At 45.2% G+C, this 10,000-nt stretch overlaps 1 protein-coding gene across 3 annotated transcripts in view; it reads right to left on the bottom strand.

The window, feature by feature from the left end:
- Positions 1-8,859, bottom strand: part of LOC106812867 (COP9 signalosome complex subunit 7b-like) — a 22,572-nt gene extending 13,713 nt beyond the window's left edge. For 2 of the 3 annotated variants that reach the window (XR_001394397.1, XM_014816859.1), the window contains exon 1: positions 8,817-8,859. The gene's annotated coding sequence lies outside the window, so the exon portion shown is untranslated. Of the gene's footprint in view, positions 1-8,672; positions 8,694-8,816 lie in introns of those variants that run through there. The other variant, XM_014816861.1, reaches the window with a different exon arrangement.
- Between the last annotated feature and the right edge of the window lie 1,141 nt (positions 8,860-10,000).

Here is a 10,000-nt window from a genome sequence, read left to right on the forward strand (position 1 = left end):
CCTGCATTAATTGCGTTTATGCAGGGCCTGGCAGCTCTCTGTGCAATTTGCAGCCTGTACGGCCCTTATTGCGTACGCCGCCTGTAACGCATGGATGAGTGGTTACCGTAGATTTCGCTTCTGGCAAATAGTTGGCGCCTGTTGTATCACGTAATCGATGTGAGCTTTCCATTTCTTAATCTGACTTCTGAAGACACTGTAAACGTACGCGCATTCTCGTCGGGCAACTTTCATAACCTTCGATCCACCGACATTCTTTTGAGAAGTGCCACGCGAGGTTCCTGATACACTTCGCCGGCTTGTGCATTCCACCATGGTTGTTCGGCGCAGCCGCGTGTATCGTACAAGCGCTTGCACGTGGTAAACATTTGGGATACAACAGGCGGTCTTTTCACGTAGAACTCCCCCTCCACCTCCACCACGATTACGTCTGTTCACGCAGTTATGACGTTAGGCGGGGCCCGGCCGGGCGGCTCTTCGGGGGCGGTGCTGCAGCGGTTTGTCGCGGCTGGGGCGCCGCGCCGGAGGGGCGCGGCGGGCGGCGCGGCGGGGCCGTCGGGCTGCGAAGGCGGCGGGGGGGGCGGTCGGCCGGGCCGGATAGATTGTAGCGCTGTCTGTCGCTATGTCGGCACTTTGTTTAGTTACCTAGGTGCTGAGGGATCTAGCACTTACTGTGTAGTCCGTTAGCCGACGCAGACCCCAGTATAGGGGCGTATTTTAAACTCCGCTTACACCCGCCTCAGATTTAGCCAGGCTGCGGACCCTTACTGTTTACGTACCGTGGCTGGGGGCTGCATCTGCGAGCTAGCAGTCAGGCTTATCAGGTGCATAGATTGAGCTCTAGTTGTCAGTTAGTATGAGTTATAGCCCGTCAGGCTCGCGGGCGGCGGGCTCTGAGCAGCGCGTGTCGATTAGAGCTGCCGTCAGGGCTTGTAACTGCATGGAAGCGGCGGCTGGGGAGGGCGGCGGCGTGTCAGCTCGGAAATTAGGCAACTTGCAACTCCTGTTACCACCTTGATGAGCCGTTGGTCCCCATGAAAAAAGGGATCGGCAAAACGCAAACGTTATCTTCTTGCGGGCTTAGTTACATTCTTTATGGTTGGAGGCACCGTCACATGGACATCTCACCTATCTTTTTTGAACACTGTTCAAACTTCACGATTGTGTAAAATTTTTTGTGCGTCTTTTTATTCCACAAATTTAACACTACTGGGCACCTAGCTGGCATTTTCATTCTTGAAAAACGCGAAGTGGGCCGCGAAGCGGCGTCTGGGTTGTGCCGGCTCGTATGCGGCAGCGTGACTGTCCCGGTTCATTCGATATATTATATACATGCCCATACGTTGCCACCTCGATGTTCGGGGTCGCTTTAAGAGGCTCTGACGGTACTGCTAGTATCGTCCAGTAGGTGCGCTTCGGTCTGGGTACAAAGTCTCTTGCAGGAGTATGTGTTTGGCCTCATCATTTCGGTGGCTCGCGTGTCCTGTGTGGTGCCGCGGCGGTCCTTGATTTTATTTCTCTTCGGCTTGTGTGTGCTGCGCGGCGTCGCGTTGTTTTGGTGTTTGTGGGCGTCCCCCACTGCGTGGGTGTTGGCCCGCGGGGTCATTAGCGCTGAGTCTAATCCATCTTTGGTAGTACAAAGAGTTACGTTTTGTCGCTCGTTCTCCCATGATGCACCACAGATTCGGCGCCCCCCCCCGCCGCAGCAGGAAGCCGTATAACCCAATCTGCTTGGCTTCGGCACATCTAGGATACACCGTACCACGATACCAGTGGCCCGTGGAGCCAGGATTTTTAACAGGGGTCTCCCGCCAAAAATGGCGAACGGTGCTAATTAGTGGACCTGACTTAATATTTTGGGATCGTGGGTCTCGCCGCGTACCGCGGGCCTGCCACACCTATTGCTCCCCGCCCTCTCAGCTCCTGCAATCTTTTTTTCGCGTGCGAACCCGCCGGTAAAAGTTGACATTTGCGTGTTTGTCTGTTTCTACTGCTCGCTAGATATGTAACTTGCTTCTTTGAAGTTGGCTATATCAGGTTATTTGGGGAGCTGTGAACACAGCGCGGAGTGGGGTGGGGGGTCCCTCCCCCAGAAAAGTGTGTGAATGTTGATCGCAGGGAGGATGTGTCAATTTGAGGCACTTTTGAGTACATGTACAGCCTTCATTCTGATTACGCTAATTCTTCTTTTGTAGAACAATTTCTTTTTATTTTATTTTTACTTCTCGGATCAAAAGGGTGGGCCATGGCCCCCATTGGCCCCGTCCCAAACTACGGCCACTAATGATAACTATGTTACCACGACTGTGTATAATATCAGTTATTATTATATCAGCGAGTGATAGTACATACGACATTTCATAATAGTACATAGCTTGGTAATGATCATTGAACTGAGTTATAGTGAGTTACATAGAATGTGAGCTAGGGCCTATTATCCTCACTAATAAATCGAGAAAACTGGAATAAGAGTGTGAAACTTGCGGTCTACCTATTTAGACAGCGAAAGCCCAGTTTCCTCATGGCCAGCATGAGCCATTATGAGCACTAAGTATCAAATAGTATGTTACGACAGCTGGGTTTAGTGTTTACCATTTTGTGCGATTATGTATTTTGAGTATTGTTATCGTGCAAAAAGCCAGCGCGAGGTGTCATAGATTGGTGCAAGCAAATAATCGGTTTTCGCGTTTTTTTAAAGCAGAGTGTTTCAACAGTTGTCTTCCTGGCCATTTTCGCATTGTTTTTACCGACACTTACAGGACACTTACTAGAATTTTCTTTGCCTGTCACGGTAACTATGAAAATAAGAAACATCTTGATTGCGTATTTTAAGTTGATTATTGACGGGGATGCGATTTTAGTGCATATTTGTGCTTAACTGTGACGCGGAAAATTTTGCTTTCACCACTTATGGTAAATTGATAAATATCCCAAAATACCATTTATCGTTAATAAATTCAAAAGTGGGTTGTCACAATAAATTAGGTACTGGAGGAAATTTCTATTTGAAATTTGCTTGCGCTGGAGGCATAGAGATACGACATAGTACGATCATCTAGTAAATAAAAACGTGTGATTGGTTCAATTCATTAGGGCAATAAACAATGGTTTACCCTTTTATTCTTTTAGAGCATACCAATGCAAAAATTTGATGGGTAGTTGGTATCACTTAATCACGTTTTCGATTTTTTAGCAAATTTCTTGACTGGAGCAGAGTAGCCGTACTAAATAGGTCCACGGAACATTATAAATGAAAGTTGTAAGTAAGCACCAATAATAGTGCCAATTACGCAACGGTGTGATTCCCATTTTAAGGAACCAGTGTCCCGTACTATGGGTCCGGTCACCGGTAAAAAGTAAGGTTAACCATTTTGCTGTCCCTGTCTGTCATTTTTTCGTACTGGTGAATACAGGCGATCGGGTCGGCACGTGCCACAATGTGGTGTAGTCGTTGCACTAAATTATTCTACTGAGTTTTTCGGTTTACGTGCAGCAGTAATATCAGAGTTCATGCCCATTGATGAAGTTCGTTTTGTCTGAGCCATATGCGTAACAGCAGTATGTTCAAGTGAGAACTATTTGTTATATGTTAAAGGCAATACTAGGCCCATGTAGATTATGCATGTTAACGCGATGGCAGATGTAGGAGAAACTGGCCCTTGTGTTGTATCACCTTGCTGGGGATACTAAGAAATGGTCTAATTGAAATCGCAGGTCAGGAGGCGATCAGTTGTTTTACAAGTATATCGAAAAGCCTGGCGTGCGGCCGTCTGCCCGCGCGCTTGTGTACAGAGTTATAGCTACTTGCACCCGGACAGGTTTCGCACGGCAGTCCGCGCTGTACGCAAGATAGCTATCATCAGTGATTAGTAAACACGCAACTGCTCGCGTGTCGATAAGGTACATTTTTGTGCATGGGCCTGCTTCCATGTGGAGGTCCTGATTAGTAGTGTCACTGTTTTACTCCAGTTTTCGCATGCTGTTTAAGTCCAGTGAGGCCGTGGTTATTCCGCTGAACACCTCCATTTCACTCTGGGTCCAAAAAACAGTACAGGCGCACAAATGTTTACATCAATTGCTTGACTCTGGACTGGAGATGACATTACGGCATCGTAAATGATATCAAAAACCGATTTCAAGTCATTGCTTGTTGTCATATATATGGGATACTTGTCCATTTAGTTATATTACGACTGGCAGAAGAGGAGACTCTGACAGTTATGTTCGTTATATGTCATTGACATTGTAGTTCCCTTTCTTTGTCTTCAGCGTGTTCGCTTACACTTTTCTAGCTGATATAAAATTCATTCCAGGAAACGCAGTTGCTTCTTAATGTGACAGCAACAGCGCTTCCTGCCTCGCTATGGTAATAGTTGCCTGGCCCATTCTGAGATGTGAAATACAGACGGGAAGGACACACTCGACGGGTATCGCCATCCGCCACATTGAATGTTCATTTGCACGTGTCGCACAATACCCGAAGGACCGTCCGTGCTGAAAGCGTCCAAAACTCTGTGAGCGCCCGATCGACAGATGGCGTGGAAACTCGAGAAGTGGAAAACACCTTCGGTGCGACCTGGTCGGCGAAGCATTTGCGTGTGGAGTCGGAAGATCGACGGAACAATTCGGCACGCTCGCAGTACTCAGGTGCCTGCGAGCCGACGCTCTATCCGAACCGGTCATCCTCAAAATCAGAACCTTCCATCAGGGCCAAATCCACGAGGAGGTTCTAGCGGATACATCGCCTGCGCGTTTACCGTCATCCCCGTCGCACCGGCGTCCTTACGTGCCGAGTGCGATAGGCATGCAACAGGGCGCAGACCGAGCTTTCCGCCGCAATTCGCGGGCGTGCGTTGCGGTGGCCAAAGCGTGAACGTGTGGCTTTAGAAGTAATGTACGTGTGACTGCGGTAATCGGACCATCGGACGACTACACAGACGAGATGCTTCGTGAAGTCCTCTCTGCCGGCATCACTGACATAGACATGACGCCGTGAGCGCGTCTCGCGCTGGGATATTCAAAGAAGCTCTGTGAACGATCCCGTCATTGCCGCTTCGGTTCGAGCAGCAAGAACGGAGCGGACGCGGGGCCGGTGGGGAGCTCGGCGAGCCGCGCGCCGCATAAACAACACACACAACAACACAACCCACACACACAACACACACACACACACACACAACACACACACGACACACACACACACACACACACACACCATACACAAACACATACACTACACGCACACACAGACACACACATACACTACACGGACACACAGACACACACACCCAACACGCACGCACGCACACACACACACCACACACACAAACGCGCGCGCGCACACACACACACACACACACAAACACACACACAAAACGCGCGCGCGCCACACACACACACGCGCGCGCGCGAATAAACACACACAACACACACAACAACCCACCACACACACCCACGCATAAACACACATACACACGCGCGCGCGCATAAACAACACACATCACGCAATACACAAACACATACACTACACAGCGCAATAGACACACACAGCACATACACACACAATACACTACACGCCACACGCACACCACACACACACACACACAACACACACACACACACACACACACACAAACACACACACACACACACACACCACAACACACACACACACACCATACACACAAAAACCGCGCGCGCGCGTGCGCATAACACACTAACTAAAAAAATAAGATAGCTTGTAAGATATTATTAGAATCAGTCTGAACGTTGTACGTTTTACGTTTACGGTTGAAATCTGACCTGCGACATCAGGAGTTTCTTGACAGCGGGTGATTTTGCGGGCGGTATTTGTCGATTGCTATATCTCGCGTGTCAATGATGCCTTTCTTTTGGTGGCATTAGCTGGGCATTTGCCGTGGGAAGTTTGACTTATGTTATAACGAAATGCACTCTATTTAAGAAAACAATGTAAAAACAATGTATAACATTTTTTGTTAGATTAGATGGAGCGACTCAGAAAATCTTAGATGGAGCGCCTTTGGTTATACATTGTTTTTTTACATTTCCATTGTGTTTTCGTGTTGTGACGTTGCACCGCGCTTGGTGCAAAAATTTCGCACATATTTTTATGTTTTTGAACGTGAATGTAAAAAAATGAAAACTGTGAAGAAGAAAATAGCCATGCAAACGTCATGATCTGTAAAATGCTTCCGACCAAGTTTGGAGAGGCACTCCGTTATAGGAAGGAACGTATAGCCGGACACACACACACGACACACACACACACACACCACACACACATCACACCACACATACAGCACACACACCCACAACACACACACACACGCACACACGACACACTCACACACACACACACCACACCACACACACACACACGAACAATAACCACAAACACACTAACCGACCCCAATTGTATTATAAGATTACATTAGCCGCAGTACACACCGGAGCGAAGGAATCGGGTCGAAAAACGACCCGTAGTGAGAAACGACACGGAGCGTCGTTGAAGAGAGCGTTCACACGACGCTATGCGAGCTGTGAGCTGAGAAAAAAATACAATACGTTGTGCGCGCTCTTCCCGATCTGTTGTTGTTATCAACAACTTTCTTGTACGTGTTTCTTAATCTCTTGAGGCGATTACTCACTTGCAGAATAGATTTTATGATCCCTCGCATTGCCAGTTTTTCTACGATGTCTTGATAGACTACTCGATTTCTCGATGTCCCCGTTAGTTGTTCCTGAATAAAATCAGTTTTCCAGATCTCCAAAAGAGCGACGTTCTCCTCGTGTAACCATAGTTCTGCTCTTTGTTTGGCCATTTATATATTTATACTAGTATATTAGTAAAAATACTGAAATGTGTAGATCGAAACTGTTGTTATTGTACAATGCCCGTTAGGGTGGTCAGAACTTTGACTAACAAAATGCTCTACCTTTAAGAAACATTGTAAAAACAATGTATAAAATTTCTCTGATTAGATTTAGATGGAGCCCCTTTGGTTATACATTGTTTTTTTTACATTGCCATTGTGTTTTCGTGTTGTGACGTACTAATTCCAACCCGAGTCGCGCGTTCACACGGCAAAAATGAACCAGGACAAGAGTCGTTTTCGTACCGAGAAAACGTCCGTGTGAACGCTCGTCCCTGGACGCATTTGACACGGGTCGTTTTCGACCCGAGTTCCTTCGCTCCGTGTGAACGCGGCTATTACACCAAATAGATAAGATTAGAAGTTATCTATTTATCGAATCCTATTTTTCTAGAATTTTAAGGTTCAACATTTTTGATTCTACATATATATAAAATCGTCATTTAATATTTAAATGGATTTTAGTTCAATTATGTGCATATTATATGAGTATATCGTTGCGTTATAGCTTCCCCTGTGGCTGAGGACTCGCCTTCCGAAACCGTGAGGGCGCCACCCGCTCAGGAGGCGAATTTAATTCCTGAATCTCCAGCATCTCCGACCATACAGCCGGTGCTACCAAGATCAGCCTCCTCTCCTGCTCTGCTGTCGCATCCCGAGATCGCACCTCCAAATCCAGGTAATCCTCACACCCGCCGTCGTTTAGAACTTTTACATTTGTAGGTATATTATAATATTTGTATATAAATGTGTAGGTAAATACAAGCGCACAAATAAAATATGCGGCTAGATAACTACGAAGCATAAATATACAAAAAATATGACGAGCACGCGTTTTCATGAGTTTGTGTGCCGCCGGTAGTGGTGGCGTCCAGAAATTGGGCCATGAAGATATTACATTAGACCACTTCTGTTTGTTTCAGCTGCCCAGCGTTACAAGGAGGTTGGCTTCCGTAACTATGTGATGGTGGCTGCTGTCGTGTTCCTAGCTGTTGTTATGACGTGCGTTATCTGGGACAGCGCTCGTAGCGGAACACCACGTGAGATAGAATGGTTCGCGATTTCCTGGATGGACGTGAAAAAAATAGTGAGTTCGATTAAAAGTAGACTCGATTAGGATTCGATTAGGATTAGGATTTCGTTTAGGATTAGGATTTCGTTTAGGATTAAATTTAGATACAAAATAGGTTCGATTTAGGGCTATGGCTATGATTAATGTTACAGGTAGGGTTAGGATTAGGGTTAGGGTTAGGGTTAGCTTTAGGGTAGATGGTAGGATAACGAGGCGGCAGAGCATACGGACAAAAATTGATGAACTTAAAGCGAGAAATCGCCGGAACAAGAGCGGGGAGAAAGTTGTAAGTAAGCTATAAGTAAACAATTCATAATTTGTCATTACTATAATCTGTAATGCATTTCTGTCTTTGTTTACAGGTGATGTCTTAAGCATATGACGTAATGTCATGTTCGTGACTCTGTGGAATTCTGAGTGCACTGGCCATCTACATCTAACTTCCTCAATAATAACTGTCGATCCGGTATCTTTTCTCTGTCGGATAAAGTTCATCATATAAAGTTCCGCCTGCAATATAGGCCTATGCCGCTGCCAAATGCAGAGTGGTATAGGCTCTGGGGGGGGGGGGACCCTAACCCTAACCCTAACCTATTATATTGATATAATATTATATTTATATTGATGTAAATGACATTGGTTTTGTTGGGACCCATGTTCTCTATCCTTGAACCACTGTGGCCGTTGACCCACCACATGTAAAATACCTCTATTTCATGTTATCGCCTAGTATCACAATTACATGACGTTTGCCAAACGGTTGGTAAACGATTTAGATGTATTAAACAAACACAGAGATTGACTGACAGTAACGGGAACAAATTTCATACAAAACTCACAACATTACGTACCTACACCGCCATACTTCTCGGAGCAACAGCCGCCGCAAACGGCGATGGTCAGATGTTTCTTCGATTAATATTTTTTTTATTTCACATTTCTTCATTAGCAGACGATAATTATGGTCGGCTATTTTACAGAGATCACGAGTATATTATTATAAATACCGTATACTGTCTTTGATATTATTAAATAATACAATACATCGCAAATTTAAATAACAAACAAATGTCAATATATCATAATGCGTAGGCGAACGCGAACGTGTGAAGCGCACAAGAAAGACCACGCAGCGCCACAGAACGTCACACGTACAGCATAAAAATCTAACATAAAAATCAGAACAGCTAGCAAATGTTGTAAACCCCTCGACGATTATTAATGATAACACTCAATAGTCATATTAGCCTATATACATAAGCTTCAATATGCATTAGTAATCTCATAAACACGTGTTCAACAACCCTGTGTTACGTTACACCCCGTTACACGTACTTTCGTGAGTGGACGGCAGTATTTTCAGTTTGCGAGATAGGACCATTTTTAATTATGCAGGATTCGACAAATACCAGATAATTTTTTCCCTGATTCGGGGATAGAAGTCTACATTTACGCGAGAAAGCCGAAATTTGGATTTTAATTAACCGGGAACTGTGAGCTGGTGCTTACTGGGAAACTTAGGATGGGCCCCCGTTCCCCTTCATATGTGAAGTCTGCTATACGGCTACATAGAAATGAATATAATTATTTCTAAATGCAGAGAAAGATAAAAAGAATAGAGAAGGATAAAAAGAGAAAGAGATAGATGGACGGCAGAATATCAACCTGATTTCTCTTTTAAACAATCCCTTCCCAAATAATCTCGCGTCATCTTTGCCAACGACAGAGTATAATGACGTCACATAGCTATAGAGTATAATGACGTCACATAGCTATAGAGTATAATGACGTCACATAGCTATAGAGTATAATGACGTCACATATTGCTAGGCGCTCGTTTATTCTTAGCAACGGCTTAACTTTGTATTCGTTACTCTAAACGAAGACAACGTGGTTTTATCTATCGTATGCTCAATAACAGTTCCAACATCGTTTCATCGTCCGACAACGTTTCTTTTGACGTAAGTTATTTCTATTTTATAGTTTTCAATTAGATAAATTAATTAAAATAACATGACATAGTTCAAGACAAGCT

This window comes from Priapulus caudatus, unplaced genomic scaffold (assembly GCF_000485595.1).
Source record: "Priapulus caudatus unplaced genomic scaffold, Priapulus_caudatus-5.0.1 Scaffold695, whole genome shotgun sequence".
Classification (NCBI taxonomy): domain Eukaryota; kingdom Metazoa; phylum Priapulida; class Priapulimorpha; order Priapulimorphida; family Priapulidae; genus Priapulus; species Priapulus caudatus.